This window comes from Poecilia mexicana, unplaced genomic scaffold (assembly GCF_051168715.1).
Source record: "Poecilia mexicana isolate PSO_F unplaced genomic scaffold, ASM5116871v1 scaffold_16, whole genome shotgun sequence".
Taxonomy (NCBI): domain Eukaryota; kingdom Metazoa; phylum Chordata; class Actinopteri; order Cyprinodontiformes; family Poeciliidae; genus Poecilia; species Poecilia mexicana.
In genome coordinates this window covers 9,422,502-9,442,449 of record NW_028263385.1, presented here as the reverse complement: position 1 = coordinate 9,442,449, position 19,948 = coordinate 9,422,502, and the positions used below count along the sequence as shown (strand labels likewise).

The following is a 19,948-nucleotide window of genomic DNA, read 5'->3' as shown; positions in this document are numbered from 1 at the left end:
TAAAAAGATGTAACAGACTATTTACAATACATTATATGCGTACAGATAAAAAAGATATGAAATAATGACAGAAATTCTACTTGAAATGAGCAAGCAGAAAACAGTGCAACTAATTTTCTTCTAGATCAAAGTCTTTCTCTCCTTGAGTTGCTGCAGGTAAGAATGAAAACCAAAATACGTCGCATTGAGCCTTCTAGGCTTCATCTTCATATTTAAAGTGATTACACACGTAATAACAAAATGACCATTCACATAAGGTGGCACCTCTATCTGTCTTAATACATAACTGAGTAACTAATGACTAAGCTAATCATAGGCGAGAGCCCTTTCCTGAGTAACATACACAGCCTTCTGCATTGGGGCAAATGTCTCTCCCACTTGTTGAGTCATGAACAAGATGAAACATCAGGCCTGCACACATTGTAAAAGAGGGAAGTGAAATTCAATAACTGGGCTGGTCTTTACTGAATCTGCTCTAGTCATATTAGGACATAGACAAATCAGCAAAGGTCACAGAGTGCAAGAGATGTTATGGTTTGGCCAGTGCTCAGTCTGTCCACAAGTATTTATTTGGATGTAATGTTTCCCCAGAATGGTTAAGGGTGCCTGGAGAAAGTTCGGAAAGGGGTGATCAGATGGGGGCCATCAGTGGACTTTGGGAGACATATCCTGCCATCATATGTAGAGGGATTAGAGGTGGAGTCAAGACAAAGCTATTCAAGAGTATCATGGTAAAAAGTTTAAATGAACAACCAACTAACCAGCCATCCAAACCAAACAAACAAACAAAACAGTAACTAAATAAAAGTGAAACTCAATGGAGCATGAACTCATCTGTCCAAAATTAATATATTTAAAAGTATTCTAAAATATCTAAATAATAAAGATAAATACACACAAGAGGTTTGGTAAAACCAGAAGACCAAATATCAGCTCCATGAACATATAAATGTGAGGGAAATATCACATGTCGCAATACATTTTTGGGGGATGGTAAAAACCTATTAAGATACATTATGTTTGATTAATAAGTTGATAAAACTTTTGTGCCTTTATGATTGCCATCTCCAGATGGTTAAGCACCCTATGACAAAAGGTTTAAGTATTTCAACCTTTTTTTTTTAATATGATATTTTCTTCAATAGCCTGTACAGTCAGTGGATCTCAATCCAACAGAGCTCCTTTAGGATGAAGTACAATGATTGGATTTGTCAGCTTCACATACATTATGTGAATCACTCAACTGAGCAATACTGTCAACTGATCATGTTTCTAACACCTTGTTGAATAAATTCAATTAGGCAGTGGAGCCCAAAATTATTCCTACCTCTGGTAGATTTAGGTTCGAATTAATCTCTTAGCTTCTTAACATATGTCATCTTACTGGAAGCAACATTAATGTTTTCAAGTGGCCGAGCCAGAGTGGCGGCTTAAATCTCAGAGGTGTAAAGGTTAGGGTGATGGCAACAGGGCCTTCTAAGACTTGGAGTCCATTGCCAAAGATAAATTGTCAAAAATTCCAGATGAAGCGTGTAACAAGCTGGTCAACAATTTAAGAAAAAGGGTTTTATTGCTGAAATACCATCCATCCATATAGAGAGGTCGCCAGGGGTGCTGGTGCCTGTCTCCAGCGGTCACTGAAATACCAATAAAGATAACATCATTTTTTTCCATGCCTATAAAGAAGGGTCTAAATAAATATTGACATGCCATTTAAAAAAAAAAAGTCAATAAATACATTTTTATTCTTTCAAACTGATCCCTTTTTTAACCAAGTTTTATATTTTGAGATGAGTCATTTCCTGTTAGGATCAAGCCTCTCAGTCAACTGAAAATATTTTTAGCCACTACTTCCTATATACAAGAATGTTGCCCGTTCGCTAAAAAAGAAAGTGAGATACTTTTAACACGGACTTAGACTCTGAACGACACAAAGGGCCCTGAAGCAATCCACTCTCCTGCCTCTCTGTCTGTTCTTGTTTGAAGTCGCAGAGACTGGCAGGGGAGGGAGGAATGTATTTTGGGAGGCGGGATCTTGTGACTCACAAGCAACTTCCTCAGTAGTAGGACAAAAGTAGCCGGCAAGCCGCATCCATCTTCGCCACAGAGGTTTGACTGCAGTTAGAAGAAGCGCAGAAAGTTTTCCAGCTGGAGGAGTGAAGCTCCTGACCCGTCAGAGGAGCGAACTGATCTGAGATCAGACCCTGACAGCAGCAGACTTACCGCAGACACGTTGGGAAGGCGAGTCCAGACTTCACACATTGCTCCTGGTAAGACTTCAATCAGCTTTTTCCTCCCCGTTTCTTTCTTAGTTTTATCCATCCATGAGTTTGCTAGTTTCCCTTTGGAAATTGTCCTTAAGCCATATCCAACCTACTTCCGATTGAGTTTTTTTTTTTTTTTTTAATGGAAAAAGTTGCAATCATAGTGACCACAGTTGATGTGTAACAAAAGGTGTTAGAATGAATCAATGAAATATAGTACCAAGCTGTAATTTTTCATCCATAATTGCTGTCTGTGCTTAAGGTAACTGCAAAAAACCCCTCTTAGAGCATAAATGATTAAAACTCTGTAAATAGAATCAACAGTTTCCATAGCTTTGTTATCTCAGAGAGATTGCATAGATAGAATTGTTTGAACAGGTGGTAGACATGTCAGTGTTATTTGTTTGATAATTGTGACCGTGGTACCTTTGGATATAAATAATTCATTGCTTTCATTTAGAAAGTTTAATCCTTAGTGTTTTTCTGAACATATTGATGTTGGCCATGTTTATTCCTTTTTAATTGCACACCGATAAAAAAAAAAAGACTGAAAGTTCAAACAAATAAGGATTTAAGCTGCAGAAAATATTTCTAAACCTACTGTCTCCTCACCTTTCACCTCTGGTTATATCCCTCTACATTTCCACTAAATTAAGAGTAGCAATAACTTTGCCTTGTTGGAGAAACTATTGACTTGCATTATCAAATGACGTGTCTATGGGGGAATTATGGAGCAACTGTTGAAGCTCCCATCTGAATGGTGTGTGAAAACTTCAGAGAGCAACGTCCCTCAGGCTCAACGTGTCTGCTCTCTGGCAGGAGGAAGTGGAGTATGGCAATGTGAGTCTGCGAAGGGTGTGTCTGTGCTGCAGCGTCTGTGGAGCTGTGTTGGCAGTACATCAGTACTGTGTAGCTCATAGTGTTGTCATCATCATGACGACTGTTTTTGCGCAGTTGTTGCTTCTTGGAGGCGTGTAGTTGGCATGGTGGGATAGCAAAGTGTTGGGGCTTGTCAATGGTGGAACAATGTCAGGATGGAGAAGCTGCTTTATTTACCAGTTTGCACAGAAGGCCTCTGTGTTTTGTGCTGGATTTATTGGAAGAACATTAATGAACTTGTGATGAACGAAAGGTAGCGCATTTAAGACTCTACGTTGACTCTGTAGAACATTTAGTGGCAAAGTCTTAAAAACTTAAAGCTAGATTGGATATTTTACAGCTGAGGCTCTGTGAAGTTACTATTTGTAGCAGTTTCCCTATCTGCTGTAGACCGGTGTCATATTGAAGTGAGATTGTAGAAAAGTCAAGGATACCAATAAGTTAAGGGTCACAGCTAATCAGACAGACCCCTATTTTTGGCGACTTTAGCAGGAAATAACATGTTACAATATTACATTAGTAGATATTAAATGTGTAGACTTTCATAGGAGGTTGTTTGTAAGGTTTTTTGTTGTCTTTTTCTTAGTTGAGGATCATCCACGTTACTACCTGTATGTGACATTGTTTGGTAATGCCTGTTGTAACTTGATCAGCTGAGATTTGCCAGTCTGCTCAATGTCTGCCAAGAATAGAGTCAAATTTGTATTTTATTGCTGACTGCCATTTGTTGTAGTTAGGTTTGGAAAGTATTCTTGCTGCCTCTTAATCAGCTGATCAGACAACTTGATGTAATTACTTGAAAGTAATTTTGCATTGTAACAGTTTGGTAAAGAAGATCCTATACAATTTGTCTGACTAGATTTTCTAGTGCCTCTACTGCTCTGAGAATATCTTCATTATTCAACAAACTCACAGCAATATGACATCTCTCTGCTGCAAGTAAGGAGACAATTACTGATAATTATCCTACATAAATTAACTTTAAAAAGTCTGAACTCATCCTTTAAGTGTTAAGAAAGTGTAGTCTTTTTCTGGGTCATTAAAATCCATTGGTATTGCTAATTGTGATGTTAACTTAAAAAGTAAGTCCAAGGGTAATGCCTGGTTTTAATGTTTGTCAAATTGCTAACTGTGTTTTGCTAAATCTCTGCTTTGTGTAAAATGGTCAAGTTCACATTTGTTCACAGTCTATTTTAGAACTTGAATTAGAAAACATCAATGGTATTAAGAGTCATTATAAACTGTACAAAGGCCCTATGGTCCAGTCCGAGTAGTTAGCCATCTTTTTCCTCAATAAACTCATTTAATTCATTGTTTCTCATGCTGGTGGTATATAGTGTCCTTTCTGTTCTTGAGGTCAGCCTATCAAACACCAAAAGCAAAACTCCTTTTAGCCTCTTTATTGTTTTGCTGCAAAATTTACACCCTACAGGAATTTGGTCTCTGAGGAACCCCACTGTGCTCTCATGGCTGGCAGGTTATTTTTACACAACATTTTTGTCAAAGTAACAAGCTTAAATAATGCTCTACTAGCACAAAAAAGCCAGCCATTCTGTCCCATTTAGCATCTGGGAAGTTTGCCTTGACAGAACCCACGGGCTGTATAATGTATTTGTTTGCCTTTTTTCCTCTTCCTCTCCCTCTCCGTCTCACTGACCGTGGTTACATTCTTCAGAGGGCTCAGTGTTTTCCAAAGGTTAGCCCCCGCATGGTGATTGGACCCCTGCCAGTTCCGAACTGCAGTGGGACTGCGGCTTAAACGACCTGGACTGGTAGTGGCTGGTTTTTATGTGTTGGCACCGTTTGAAAACAGGCCAACGATAATGACGGAGGAATCAGCGGTCAAGTGTTTGCAGGTGCTTTGGGAACAGAGTTTAGATTTGTGTTGGACTTGCTCCCTTTTGACACTGTGAAGCTGACCGTTCCTAAGTGGTGTTACTGAGGGCACTGGGTACAGTTGTTCTTTGGCTAATTGCTCAGTGCCGCTTAATCCCAAAGATTTTGAAAGGTTTTCGACTCATAATGGGGCGGCTCTTGAATTTGATTGTTACACAGCTAGTGCAGGCATGTGTCATCAAATACACAAGACGGGAGTCTCCCTGATCAGCATTTACCATCATCACTGTCAGTGTTCAACACTTTATTTCTGTAAATCAACAGAGCATTTGAATGAAATTCAAACTTAGCACCTTTGACAGATCAGTAAAATCATTACAATACACAGGCATAAGTTTCTGTTGTAGCTTGTTATGGTAAGCCAGTTCCCTCCTCTGTAGGATGTGGGGGCACGTGGCTGGATGGAATAGCATGTCTACATTCCCTGAAAGGGGGGAAGTGACCTCAGATTTCCTGTGTGGAGATCGCCAGGTGCAGCAGTGTCGTGGGGGTCCGGAGACTTCCTCCATGGATGCTTCTGTTGGTAAACGTCTGAAACTTGATCCCTTAAGTCAGGGCCCCTGTGGGAGGTGTTGGGCCCCCCCCTCTTCACAGTCCAGTCATCTCGCCTCACTTGCTAATCCGTCTCCTCCACAGTGCTCAGTCAGTGCCAGATTTCAGAGAAAAAGAGAACATAAACTTGATATAGTCTGCTAAATAGTGTGAATAGGAACCGACTCCCCTGCTAATGGGGGTAATTACATTTCTCTAGGGATACAATTACAGGTCCATACCTAGCACTTACCTGCTACACTCAAAGGAAATTCTGTTTTTGAGGAAATACCAAATTGTGAGGCCGAATTTCAGATGCCTTGTAACTACATGGTTTAATGCAGACTAATTACATGCCATGAAAGAACGGGGCTGGTATACCTCACTTGACCCCTCAGTACGTGCTATTTATTATATTTCATACACCATGAAGTGACGGAACATGTCCCTTCTGAAACATTGGTCATGTAACAGATGTTGTCTGGGTGCAGAAATGCTGTAGATTCACAGCTGCATCATCGCATTTTGCCTTGTGTCGAGGAAACGTGAGTCAGGCATGACTGTTCTTCTGCACCCTTGCCTAAAGGGAGGAGGGCAGGGCTGTGCAACAGAAGGCCATGGCGTGCACACACATTAACAAGACCTGACTAAAGGAATGTTATGCAAACTTGCAGCAGTTAACAGTCTCCTTCATCCTAACCTGGCTTGTTTTGTTTATTGGAACGAGATCCCAGAAGAACCTGTCTGGATGTACGTAAAACTCAGTTCACCTCTGCCTCGGGTAAACAAAATGTGTGCTGAAAGTGTGGAAATCGCTTTAGGATTGTGTTGATGTCATGACTTACTCAGTATTCTGGCACCAGTATAAGATTTTATCCTGGGAAAATAGTTTGCTTCTACAGAGGGCATAGATGGTGGATGTTTTTTTTTTTTTTCTTTTTTGGAAAACACAGAAAGAAACAAGTCGCCACTGTTTCATGCAACTTATCCTGCAGTTTGTATTCCGGATCATAAACCTAATGGTTACACTGTGATGTCCAAAATGGAGGTACCTAAGAAGTGAATTTTTAATGACACAAGGTAAATAATATTCCACTCTGATTTTTTTTTTCTTCTAGGAATGATGAGAAAGTTAAAAATGACAAGCCCTGCATTTTATGATGTAATGCCACTTTTTTACGTGGGATAAAATAAAAAATCTTTTCTTGAATCATGTTTCTATTAGAGGAGTCTCTGCTGCCTTGGCCTGTAATTATCAAAGCTTCTGTCCAAAGTATGCCACTATTAAATTGCTGTATGCTTTACTTTTTGCCAGCTTAGTACAGAATTTAGTACTGAACTGGGAGTAGACTTGGGGCTGTTATCAGTATCAAAGTTGTAGTTTTAGTTATGAAACTTTAAAACAGTGGTGGAATAGAAGCTAAAAGATTGACTCATCACTCTTATTCACAGTCCTAAACTGAAGCTGGCAAACAAACCACAAGATGTCTGTTAAGCAACCCAATGCATTAACCAGCTGAGGTCATCTTATTCTTGTGGTAATCTATAATGGGTCAAGTGGTTTTGTGAACTTTTAAGATATTACTAAATATGATTTAAAAACTTTCACCACAATTTCTACTGTCTCTTGAATTTCAAGAAAAGGCTGATGGAATGTTAATGTATGGAGTTGGGTTCAAAGTTTCCAACACACTTGGACACTTTAGTTTCTATGGGAAAAAAAAAAAAACTTTAGCCAAAGAAGTATTATTTCTTATTTTGAAGTTCTTATTGTGCTATGACCTGCAGTTCTCACTTTCCTGTGTCTCAGCTAAGCTGTTCATACCTCAGCCTCATCCAGCCTATGGCTCATACTGTAACATGGAGGTAGCATCTGGCTCATCAGGTCATTTTTGTGCTTTCTCTCTTTGGATCATGTCAAACTGGGTAGTGAGATAAAAAGGTTATTGTAGAAAGTCACTGAGTGATGCCAGAGTTGTGGAGAAAAACAAAATTTGGTGCTGAAAAGTATGATGGTGAAAAATATTTATTGCAGCTGAAAAATGACAAATTAATCAAATTTAGTGGGCATAAAATTATTGTGGTTGTACGTTTCTCTTACTTTCCCTTCCATGTCAAAGTGAGCATTCAGCTTGATTAGGAGCAGTCAACATTTGAGTGGAAGATGTCACAATCTGATCATCCAACTAGATGATTTATATATATATATGCTCTATATACCCAAAAAGAAAATCTATTCTATTTTTTTTCCTGCATCATAATTTAAACCAGATAGCTCATATTTCTTTTGTACAGTTTTTTTTTTTCTTTTATTTCATCCTATTAGTAATTCTTTTTGATTTTATGGGAAGTCATCGTAAGCATTTTATTTCATTGTTGAAATTATGTTAACCTGCATATGACAAATAAACCAATCTGAATCTGAAATGTAAAAAATAAAATCATTACAGATAAATAATCTGCTGGTCAGAGATATTTGCACATTCAAGGTCCCAAATCTGAAGCCTTCCAATCATACACAATGTGAGTTGAAGATTAACATTTGGAACATGAGATTTCACTGTAACACGTGATTTGGTATTTAGAGTTTTTAGGACAACACTTTAAGATTAACATTAATTTCTTAAACTTTGCCGAATGTTATCAAGATGTAGTAAGAGGTTTCTTGGAGAATCTAAAAGTCCAGGCAAATATATTTCAAAGTGCTTGAAATAGGCTATATTTGAGGTTTTCCTGTTCACCACACAAGCTCATCATACCATGATATTCTTAGCTTCAAATAACATTTTATGCATGCAAAGCTCTCGGCCACATAAATCTGACTAAGTGTATTTGTTTCTGTAAAAGCAACACTTTCGTCATCTTTCCCACTGAGTGTCCTTCTAGGTTGACTAAATTAAGCAATACATTCAAAGCATCAGCCATGCAGTTCTCAAGCAAGCAGTTGCACACCCAGCATGAAGTGATTCAACAGTGCCCGAAGCTCAAAATGTCATCTTTCAGTACACTTTAGCTCTTCTGAATAGGCTGATAATGAGTTTTTTTTTATATCTTTATCCTCAACCTTGCAGAACTTTGCTCTTTTTTGCATTAGATAATTAAAGATTGGCATTCATGTCCATGTACTGTTTGTTCCCTCATATATCCCCACCTGGATCTCACGTCTTTGTGATTGCTCGGTTTTATATGCCTTGTAACGTCAGTTTTCCACAACTGCACAGGCATTGACATGCTTCCAAAGCATTTAATAGAGACAGATCCTACACTTGCAAAAAAAAAAAAAAGAATAAATGAACTCAGACCATGACATTACAGCAGAAGAAGTATTGTTAAGGATTTTGGTGTTTAGCCTGTTTACACTATTATCTCAATGCGCATGAATGCGTTGCCTGTTGCACAAGTATCTTCCAGGAAGGAAACACAAGGATGTGAGAATGTGTTATTTGTTCAGATTAGAAGTGCATTAGCCTTTCTGTGATAAGTGCAGCGGTGTTTATTTGCAGTGCAGCTGCTGGAAAGAGTATTCCCCTCATTCAAAGTAAACACTGTAAAAATGCCTGCTGTGCATGATGAAACTAGCAAGTTATCAAAAATGTGACTTCTTACCCAGAATGCATTACACTATCTCTCTCCATCATCTGCCTTTTTATGTCTTTTCACTCACTAGTATTTACAAGCATACACATTTTGCAAGCTGTGGGCTCTCACTTTTGTCTCTTCGACTCTGAGAGAGAAACAATAGTCTCCACAGCCGAGGCAGGTTTAGACATGTCACGGTTGCTAGATACACTGAGGTGAGGATTTATGCCTCTTACTTAATTGAACTGTATATGACAGTTGGGTGCTTTTCAAAACACACAGAGGAGACTGCACTTGGCACTGCTTAGAAACGTTGGCACTCATTTTTAAAGCTGTCAAAGGTTCAGTGTGAAGAAGTATGAAGTTGACAGGATCTGTCTTGTCCTTTTTTTGCCTCTGCCTTCTCTCACCTTGGATGCTGACCCACCCTCATATTGTGCTTTAGAGGAGCCATAAATGGCATAAAGTGTCTGTCCTGTGTCTATAAAAGGACATCAGCTCCGGCATGTACACGTTAGGTGCGACGGGATAGTTACAGAGAGTTTATTCTGTTGTTGTTGCGAGAGACTGAGAGAGCATCTAATGACTTCTCAAATATGTAAATAATGGCTGTTTGGGAGGTGAATACAGAGACATAACTGATAAATTCACATCAATTACATTTTCTTTATATGTTTGATTTATCTGCTGAAATCCAACTTTCCAACATCAACATGTTGAAGCATCTTGTAACTTTCTTAATTTATCAGCACCTGTGCTATATTCCTGTTACGAAAGAGTCCACAAAAGTAAAGCAGTTTTTGTATTTTTTGTCTAATCATGCCGAGCTAGCACATTTCCACAACATGGCAGCACATTATATAGTCAACAGTTGTAAAAACCAATAATAGAGATTACACTTTGTCAAGTGTCATCATCAAAATCATCAATATACATCAAAAATGTTGGTCAATGTTCCATCTATTAGTGTTCTAAAGCAACTCTAGAGAGGTGGATTTTTAGTCTTGATTTAAAAGAACTGAGCGTTTCAGCTGTTTGTTCCAGATTTGAGATGCATAGAGGCTGAATAGGGAAAAGCTATCATCAGTATCTTCCTGATTTCCTTCATTAGTAGACAGACCATAACATGTTCTAAATGTTAATCAGGTGTGGATTGCACCTCATTCACTTAACCATACTGCATAGGTTATATTGTTTGAGCATTAAGTGTTCTGTATTTCTACTAATATTGTATTCATGGTTTTGGGCAGTTAGCAAAACCACCTACAGAAAAGGAGGCTCGGTTTCATCAGCAACTTCAAATTATAACGCATTTCTGTCATAAAAAATGGACTGACTTGATATAATAATAACAGTTATAATAATTGTTTTACTAAGTAAGAAGAACAATAACACCAGTAGTCACGCTGCAACACACAGTATAATATTATGTTTAAAACTGTACAGTTTTATATATTTATATTAATTATATAATATAATTATAATTATATTTTATATATTTATATAATACTCTATTTGTATTAGTAAAATTGACTTGTTTTAAGTACAAATACACTAATTTTAAGATATTTGTAAGTTATCTTGGTTAGATATTTTTTCTTGTTTTAGAAAATCTTGACAAGATAAATTTTCTTGTTCTATTGGCAGATAATTTTTCTTATTTTAAGAAAATTAGACCCTATTTTTGTACTTTTTTTTCTTGTTTTTGAAAGGGGACTTTTTGCAGTGTGGACACCTGCTTTGTTCACCAGCTTTTGTGTCATTTTTGTTTTTATGATCTTATTACTTATGAAGCTGTATGCATATGAGCCAGACCTGGTTTTCATTCATTTCTTAGTCAGGAACAGATGTAGACTCCATTTAGACATTTGCACCAATTAGATAGTTTGTTGCACAACTAAACAGACATGACAGTGGAAAAAATTGCAAGGAGAGCAAAAGGCTAACAAACCTGGTGGCTAATAAGAAAAACCGAGAAAAAAGAAATCCGGATGAGAACACCTGAATAGAAAACAAAGCAGGACAAGCACTATCAGTTCTCCGAGCTAAAAAGTAACAATATCTTTGGAGTATTAAAAAGTGAGAAGTGTCACACCATGTTTTTCTGCAAAGCGTGAACTTATTTTGGTTTGCTCAACCTTATGTGGAGATTATCAGATGGGAGGCAAAGATACACAGATGGACCGGGGTCTGTTAGTTGTTTTCTTAAAGAGAACTTGGAAACTTGAAATAGTTCAGGAGCCAATAATTATGCACCTGAAAAAAACAGAACAATTTAAAAATCTGTTTCTTTTTAAAATCACTTTAGTTATGTCTCCAAACAATTTGAAAACAGGCATACTTATACTGAAGATATGGAAAGAATACCTAACCAGGATTGTGACAGAAACTTGCTGATGGCAGAAGAAACTGTTTGGTCTAGGTGCTGAAGCTTGCTAAGGAGCATTTCACCAGTTGTTAGCACAGTGTATGCATATTAATATTTTAGGAGCCTGTATATGTAATAGTGACTGTGGAGAATTGAGAAAAATTTCAAATAATTCAAAAAGTTATGTCATTCCGTCCTGACGAAAACAACAGTAGATGTGCATCATCAGATATCTTTCCAGCATTCATGCCTTTAGCCAATAATGTAGATCACAACGGATGTGCTCATTGTTATTGTATCAGTGTATTTGTAAGAAAAGCTATACACTCCTTTTTTTTTTGACTGCACATATCTTGATGTATTTTTCAAGAACACATAGAGTTGTGCATTTTCCTGTCCAATGAATGCCTCCAAAAATGCCAGATTCCGTTTACGTCGGTCTTCTCATACATCTGACAGACATCTCCTAGTTGTTTCTTCTCTACTTGTCCTTAGGTCCACCATACGTTTGCAATTCTGTCTGCTACTTTAATGGGCCTAAACACTCTGCTTCAAAAAGAGCAACATTCACTGTTGGCAATGGAAATTAGATCAATGGGTAAAATGTAGGCCAGACGGTGAGCAAAGCACTGCAGAGGGCCAATGGCACAAGCACCATGACTTCACTCTTGAAGTATTTGGCCCCCCTTAACCCCCTTCCTCATCCCATTGCTTGCTTTCTCAACCCTGGTGAGAGGAAACTGTTTAAGGTTTAATGACTGCTGAAAAAGAATGAAGTAAATATGTTGCAGTATAAGATCTGATACATGACTGCTGGGCACATCATGCCTTGAATTTATTGGTAATAGACCACATATGTGATTTGTTTTCGCAAGATTTCCACCCTTGGATCCTTCCAGTCCAGAAATTGTAGAAATACTTAAATATCTTATTAATTTACTCAAATGTGGATTATATTTAAACTTGACCTAAATGACAAAGAGTCTGTGGAGCCACAACAAGAGCCTTGTGATTTCTGCATGCTACTCTTTTTGTTTACGTCTGTTTTGGGTTCTTTGCTTTCCTTATAACCATGGAAGCCAGAATTCCCCCTGGATAGGAAAAGGAGCAGGATAAAAGTGAAATAAGGTTGGTAAAGATTTGTTGTTGATAGATTGGAAGATGTTGACCGGTGTGCACTGCGAAGAAGCAGGGTAATTCAGCCATGCTATCAGTATTTACCAAAGCACCTGTTTCTTTGTCTCTCCATTTAACATAAGCAGACGGGACTTTGCATTTTATCACTTGTAATGAATTAGGTGGGGGAAGATGAATGGTGTTTTGCATGAGTGCATGATAAAGAGATCCTAGTGTGTGACACTAAGATAAGGGTCTGAAGGATTACAGCTCTCTTTGTGCAAAGTCAAGAAAGTAACTGCAGCAATTCTGAACTTGAATGCCTTCTTAAGACTCAGCTGCTAAGATCTGCTGTTAATGTTAATAAAAATGTTTTTGTTTCTTTCATAGCAATGACCATTTTTAAAGCGGCATATAACGATGTCACCTCACTTTTCATTGTAGGGCTATGTTGGATTTAACATGAAATTCTTCTTAATGTTCATGAACAATAAAACCTCCCTTCATAAGCGTTCATTCATGGCCCAGTTGATTGATACAAAACCTCAAAACACAACAGATTTTGTTTTGCTGAAGGTTCTATAGAACAACAGAAAAGACTGAGGCAGATGTGATCAAATGTTGTCAGCAGTCTGCACTCATGGCAGCATGATTTATGGATAACTCTAAAGTGAGCTCAGTGCAACCTCAAAGTCTTCATCTACACACGTCTGTGCCAGGACATTCCAGCTTTCGGCTAAGTGACAGAGAATAAACCTTTTTTGCTCATTAATCTTTACCATTGTACCAATCAGCTGGAGGTTTTGGTAATCATTAGTGTGCATTTGCTTTCCATCACACAAAAATTGTGTTGCTTCAACATCCAGTGTGGGTGTCACTCATTTATCAATAACATATCTGAAGGAAATCAGGGAATCAGATTTTTTTTTTTTTAGTAAGATAAAATACTGTTCCCCATTTCTGTCTCCCTTTTACCCAGACTTACATTTGTACTACAAATTTGGGGCATACCAAACTTTTTGTGATGTATTCAGAGGTTACAAGGTTTGTACTATCTACCCCTTCAATAGGAAATAATCCAGCAGCACACCTCAAACACAGAGATATACTTGGCTGGTGGAAAAAAAAAAAAAAAAAAAAAAAACTCATCCAGACCCCAACCTTAAAACTGGGTCGTCATTTCCAAATCCACCATGTTACGTGAGATAGACTGACATATTTGCTGTATTCCACTCAGCTCTCCTGTTACCTGCTAAAGTCTTGCTCTGCATTGACACAAATGGATAACTTCTTGCATCTCTGTGCCTCCTGTTGATTTCACGTTAAACCCATCAATTATCATGAACGTAGCTGTATGTGAGTCCTCTTCACATATTGACAGGGTCTACACTGTCACATGTAGACACTGATTGGGAATACAAACCCAATCAATACAAACCGATTGGTAAATCGGTTTGTATTGGGAAAACAATACAAGCCGATTGTGTTTGTATTGTGAAATACAAACTTTTTGAGTTTTTGACTGACCCACCGAATGCCTCTAAAGCATTAGAGGTCCTAGTCACTAATGACTAATCAAAAATCATTGGTCAAGAATTATCAGTCTAAGAAAGGTGGATTCCAGCCACCACCTGCTTCTTTTTTTCCTGAATCTCTCACCCATAATCATATTGTGACTGAATTAAAAGGGGTGAGTGCATCACGATACAACTTAACCTAAGTATGTCTTTCTCTTCATGAGGTGTTGAAGACAAAAAGATGTTTGATACACCAGTACTAAATACCAACTCTTGAGACTAAATTCATTATCCACATGCCATGTTCTGATCTTAACACTTTAACAAAAAAATAATAATTTTCCTATATCCATCAGCTTGTTTAAATTTATCAGTATATTTTATGCAACCAGTAAAGCCAGGGATCATGGCTATGAAAAGTAATTACCCTCCACAGGAAGTCCCCACAAAAAGACTCAAAGTCTGCATGTGTGTTTGCAGCTGCTCAGTGTATGTTCTTTCCATGTCCGTGTCACTGCGGCACTCAGTTTGATTGCTGTGAGTTTTTTCTTTGATCCCTCTATAGCAACCTTCATTTTTGTTTTCATGAGTGTGAATTCATGCATCCCCTTGGTGGTGTTTGGCAACTCGCAGAGCCTGCAGGTGTGTTCGTGTCTCCCTGTCTCAGTCCTTGTGCAGGACAGTGTCTGTGTGTTTAGACATAATAAGGCTGTTTTTCATTGTAACTGTGTGCTAGTATGTATATGTGCGGCCGTCTTTTTGAGAAGTTCCAGACAGCTCTGTTTGGGGTAACAGGAAGAAGCACAGTGTGAACTCATAGTGTCTTGGACATTGCTATCAGCCCTGTGCAGTTGGACCAGGTCATTGCCCAAAGGAAAATAAAGTTGCTTTTTTTTTTTTTTTAGCAAAATACCAGTGTAAAGGAAGAAGACACAATGTTTTTATGACAGGAAATGGCTCTGAAGGATATTTTTGAGGTCAACCCTCAATTACATGAGGTCTTCAATTTTTATTTTAATTAGTTTTTAAAAAATCAATGTCTTGCAGTATTGTCGCTGAAATGTATGTTCTTTAACTTATTAAAAACAATCAGTTTACAATGTATTAAAATCCTTTTTTTTCTAATATGTATTCCTACAACATAAATGGTTGTATTTCTCATTTCTATCATGCTCTCAATAAAACCTCAGGGTTATGACCTAAGTTAAGACCATGCAGCATAAAGTGTGACTGAATGTCACTGCCAAAGTTTTATGGTCCTCAGCAATGTAGCCACTGTTTACTTGTATCCATAGCGACAAGTCAGAGAAAGGAAAGTTTGACTACTAAACTGGAAATGACTTATGAATTGGTCATCCCAGTTCTCCCCAAATTTTTACAGTGTTATGTTTATTCAGCCAGTTCCTCTTGATTTATGGTCTGTGGTGGACAAAGCTGAATCCTGTGACTTAGAAAGATATTGATAGACAGAATTGAACCATACACATCATGTGATTTAATGCCATTATCTGAAGTTAAATCAGACCAGAGTTCTCTTATTAGAATTAACCAGATTATTTCTATTTGCTAAATGCCAGAAAACTTGAAGACATTTTTTTTAGATTTTTTTTTTTTTTTTAGAAGCTCACTTATCAGTCAGTATCAGGGATAATTGTTTCCCAGACTATATGTATTGGGTCAAACCTTTTGTGTTTCTTTCCGTAAGTGTCTTTGTAGTAGTTTTATGGAGTTCTGGTCCATTCCTTCTGACAGAGCTTGTGTAACACAGTCCGATTTGTTAGATAGGCTGTCTTTTCAGATTTACCCACAACTTCTCCTTGGGAATGAGATGAGGACTTTGTGATAGTTACACCAAAACATTGACTTTGTTGTCCTTAAGCCACTTTGGAACCACATTGTCTGCATGCTTGGTGTCAACGTCCATTTGGAAGATCCATCATCAGACCAGGACATATCTACAAAAATGAAGTTCTTTGTACCTGTGTGCATTTTCAAACGGCAATCTGGCGTTTTATGTTTCTTTTGAAGTAAAGAGAGTTAGATTGTGAATGATGACAGTATCTTATCAGCTTCAGCCTGCATCTTCACAAGATCTTTGGCTTTTGTTCTGGGGTCAACATGAACATTTTGGACCAAAACCTGTTCATCTTTGACTTACAGAACCTGTCTCCTGCCTGAGTGGTATGATTGTTGGACATTCCCATCATGTCTGTACTTGCATGTGATTGTTTGAACAGATGAATTCAGCACCTTCAAGCATCTGGAAATTGTTCCCAAGAATGAGGCAGACTTGTGCAGTTGCACAATTATCTTCCTGATATCTTGGCTGATTTCTTTTGACTTTCCAATTGTGTTAAACAAGAAAGCAGTGTGTCCCAGCTGTGCCCTTAAAATCAGGCACAGGTATACCTCCAATTAACTCAAAAATAATTGATACTGACCAAATGTATGTAAACTTAAAATTTTTTAGAAAGCTACAAAAATTGTCTAAAAAATATTCTCGCTGGGATCTGTGGCATTTAGCAAATAGAAATAGTTTTGGTAATTCTAACTAACCTAAAAAAATAAAAGTTTAGTTTAATTTAGACAGACGGTGAGGAAAAATGTGTATGTCTTTTTAGTCATTGTATCTAAATATCTGGGTTTAAGTATTGTTAAAAATGTGGATTTTTAACAATACTTGCAGTGTAACAATATTAAGAACAATATTACAGAAGTTATATAGTACAGTTACATCTACCTGAAAAATAGATTGTTTCATAATACTCTTAATATTCATGTCAGGGGATGATGGGATGTTTGTTTACACTGAAAATATAAGATTTTTGATTTAGGCTTGATCCCTGTGGTCTGGTACCATGTCTGCCGCCACGAGTTATAAGTCTGATTGTGCTATAAATGATTGCTTGCAGCTTTTGCAGCTCTTTCATTGCTGACTTTGCAGTCTGTGAAACTTTTCACTGCTTTCTTAATGCCCTGCCAGGTTGTGCTGATTCAGCAACATTGAGAAAATATCTAGGAAGCATAAGGAGCAATTATCTATCCATAAGTATATAAAATAAGTGATGATGATCTCTCACTGGACTCTAAAGAAGGATCCAACTATGATATCAAGTAGTATTGTACCAACTATTACATGACTGTCAATTATAAATGGTTGTGTTTTCAGGTGGATAATGTATATTTCCAAAAAGCTAAACACACAGAAAATATAAATTTTTCTTACCTAAAAATTATTTTTAATTGAGGCTTTGGAAAAATAGATTGTTTTATTTTTTTCCTTTAAAAAGTACACAAAACAGCATGCTGTTGGCTGATGTGTTTAAAAAGTACTTGACCTGCTGATTACTGATCAGAATTGCTTAATGGCTGATTCCCATCTCTGTCAAATTGAACGGATCATTACTTTAAGAATGGTATAAACACCGTAATGCGAAAATAAAAGTAGCTTTTATGGCAAATGTTATCATCCTCTCATAAGCCATTAACAGCAAGGTCAAAGCATTCTCCAACTCTTATGTCTTCAGATTCTTGTGGTCTTAAAAACCCACATCAGTTCGTCAAAGGCACGTGCCTCAAATCCAAGAATGTGTAAATAGAGGGAGTTTTCCAAATGGCCCCTAATTTTTTTTTTTTTTTTTTGTGGGATCAGACAGTTTAGAGAACTCAGCTTTATAAGTTGGAACAATTGACCTAATGATATATTCGCTGAGTTTGCCTGCCAGTAAAGCCAAGGCAGTTAGAAAGAAGAAAAATATATTTTCCTGTTTTGTCACTGAAGGTATTGCATCAGAATTAGGGGTGGTCTTATGAGCACAACATCCTCTCTGGGGGTTACAAACTAGTTACTAAATCAGCCAGCATGCCAGTAGAAGTATTCTGACCTCACTTAGCATACTTTCCTCTCGACTCTCAGCTGAGACTGTCTCTTGTGTGGGCCTTTCTTAAAATGTTCATTCAGGTTTACTGTTTTGTTTTAAAAGAATACTCTTGAGTAAAATACAGCATGGTGTAAAAAGGGAAATGGTGCTCTGGTTAAAAGGGATGGCTTCAAATTTCAAAAGGATTCCCTCACCTTTGGAAGAAAAGGTTAGGATGGCAAGGAGGATATGAAGATAAAATGAAAGTGACAAAAGTCACTTAAATGTAATGGGTTAATTTGAATGACTGATTTGGATTAGTCAAAGAGAACTGACAACTAATCTCAGAATGACAAATAGTTTTTGAGCTTATTGTTTTCTGACATTTGTCCTGTGAAGATTATCTTTTTGCCAGTTTCTTCCTGTCATTTGAACATTTTTTGGGAAATTCCAGCACAGAAAAAGGAGGAAAAAAAGGACACTCTTCCGTGGATTTTGAAAGCAGTGACACTCCACTGGCACACAGGAGTTAACTGCATAGTTTCGTCAATGCAAACCAGATGTCAAGCACTAATGTATGGCAGTATTTTTTTTTTCCAAAAGGAAGACAAATGTAGGCTAAAAATGTCCTCCAGTCATGATGATATAGAAATAAATACAGTCATTTCAGTTTCAAACTTCCTCTGAGGGTGGTTGGGTCAGTACTGCATGGTTTGCAGTAATTGCAATGTTATTGTTTGGCAGAGTATTGTGGAACAAGCTTTTGGAAAGAAAAAGATGACATGAGCCGTCAGTCACATTTTCTAGTTGAACTACAGTGCTCTGAAAAAGTATTTACCCCATTGCAACTTTCCTCTGTTTTTTCTTTTTCTCCACATCAAAATAACTTAATGCTATACCAACATATGTTGAGTAATTGCAAAAAGCAGTTTCCACATGATTACTTCATTTAAGGGAAGAAAAAGCTACCCATACCACCTTGGCTGTATGTAAAAAGCAATTGCTCCTTTAACCTAATAACTGGTTATCCCTTCCTGGCAATGAGTCTTTTACTTCACTGGAGGAATTCTGGTCCAGTCTGTCTGACCGTATTGTTTTAATTTAGTAAAGACAATGTTTTATGGAGCATGAGCTTTAAAGTTGTCCCACAGCATCGCAATTGCATTTAAGTCGGGGTTTTAATTTGGCCACTTCAAAACTTCTGTTTGTAGTCTTTTGAGCCATTAAGACATGAATTTACTGGTATGCTTCAAGTTAGTTTTCCCTGCTGCATAAGCGAACTGCACTTGAACTAAAGGCCACAAACTGAGACTGGACATTTTCTGTCAAGATTGTATAGCAGAGAGCAGAGTTCATGGTTCCATTGATTGTTGCAAGTCGTCGAGGACCCAAGTGGCTTAGATGGACAAGTCTTTGGCACACTATTGGAACAAATTTGATTGTGCCTCTCCTGAGATGGTTCACCCTTGTTCCAAGCCTTGGAGACTGATTCTCCAATGTTCTTGACTTTTTTATATATACATTGTGTTAATTTTTAAGGTCCTTATCCTGCTTCATGTGGTCAGACAAGTTATTTTCAAGTCGTTTCCTAATACTATTGGTCAGGTAGTTGTTAATTTATGAATATATTTTCATGCAGAACTAGGTTTGTTTAGGTAACTTTTTTCTCTTATTAAAGGATTGTATTTACTCTGCTTATTTTGTCCAATATTGAAATTGGTTAGTTAGATGATCTGAAACATTTAATAGTGTCACAAAAGCCAAGCAAGAAATTTGCAAGGGGATGAATATGTTTTCACAGCAGTGCATGCAGGAGTGAACATTGGACATGCTGTTATTTTCTTTAGCAGTTCCTTGAGTCTGATCTTGCCAAACAGCTGTCGCAGTATGACAAATTTGTGTTTTAACTTTAGCTAAATAAATGTCAGCACTTTATCT

The 19,948-nt window shown here is 37.5% G+C and overlaps 1 protein-coding gene across 3 annotated transcripts in view; it reads left to right on the top strand.

Annotated features, from left to right (window-relative positions):
• Window positions 1–2,025: 2,025 nt before the first annotated feature.
• The window catches only part of fhl3a (four and a half LIM domains 3a), a 34,071-nt gene continuing 16,148 nt past the window's right edge, over window positions 2,026–19,948 (top strand). Inside the window, exon 1 of one of the 3 annotated variants that reach the window (XM_014974462.2) lies at window positions 2,026–2,270. The gene's annotated coding sequence lies outside the window, so the exon portion shown is untranslated. The other 2 variants (XM_014974465.2, XM_014974464.2) reach the window with 2 other exon arrangements.